Raw genomic sequence first — 662 nt, 5'->3', positions numbered from 1 at the left:
GCGGTTATGTTTGGTCAATTTTTTTTGACCGGGGTTTACGGACCCCTTTTTTTTTTTTTTTTTTTTTTGTGGGTTTGTCCGCCATATCCATATACCCCTATATATATATACCCATATATATATAGCCCCGTACCCCCTCGTGGGGCTGCCCCCCCCCCCCCACGTTGCGTGTCCGCCACCTCCTTCGGGCCCCCTCATTTTCGCTTCATGGCTGCTATTGCCTGCATCTTTGTTTTGTTTTGTGTTTTCTCCGTCTCGTTCCTTTTATTCGCCTTTTTTCCGCGTATGCCGCGCTTCTTCCTGTGTTTTCCGGTGTTTTTGCTTTGCTCGCACACTCGGCTGCATTTGCTGTTCCACACTCGCCATGTGCGTCTTTTCCGCCCCCTGACGCCGTCCACGGCGCTATCCCGGGGCCGACGTCCCGGACCCTGACCCCTCCCCAGTGTGGCCTGGGAGGGGGGGGGGGGGTTTTTGTACACGGTCCCAAGTGCCGCGAAGGACCCCTCATCAAAATTGAAAACCGTTGTGGAACACAACTCCTTTCAACTAACGCTATTATTGATACAGTTTCTGTACTATATTGGTACGCGAAGCTTCCAACCCGCCTCTGGCGGTTATGTTTGGTCAATTTCTTTTGACCGGGGTCTACGGACCCCTTTTTT

General features: G+C 52.0%; 1 non-coding gene across 1 annotated transcript, besides 1 other annotated feature; it reads left to right on the top strand.

Moving 5' to 3' along the window:
* Nucleotides 1–46: 46 nt before the first annotated feature.
* Nucleotides 47–68: a microsatellite.
* A 476-nt stretch (nt 69–544) lies between these two features.
* Nucleotides 545–656, top strand: Tc00.1047053501435.10. The gene has a single exon (XR_008255180.1). It is a non-coding gene; the product is annotated as a spliced leader RNA (transcript).
* Nucleotides 657–662: the final 6 nt, after the last annotated feature.

This window comes from Trypanosoma cruzi, assembly GCF_000209065.1.
Source record: "Trypanosoma cruzi strain CL Brener chromosome Unknown tcruzi_1047053501435, whole genome shotgun sequence".
Classification (NCBI taxonomy): Eukaryota; Euglenozoa; class Kinetoplastea; order Trypanosomatida; family Trypanosomatidae; genus Trypanosoma; species Trypanosoma cruzi.
Note: the sequence above shows the minus strand (reverse complement) of the source record. Positions and strands in the feature narration are given on the sequence as shown.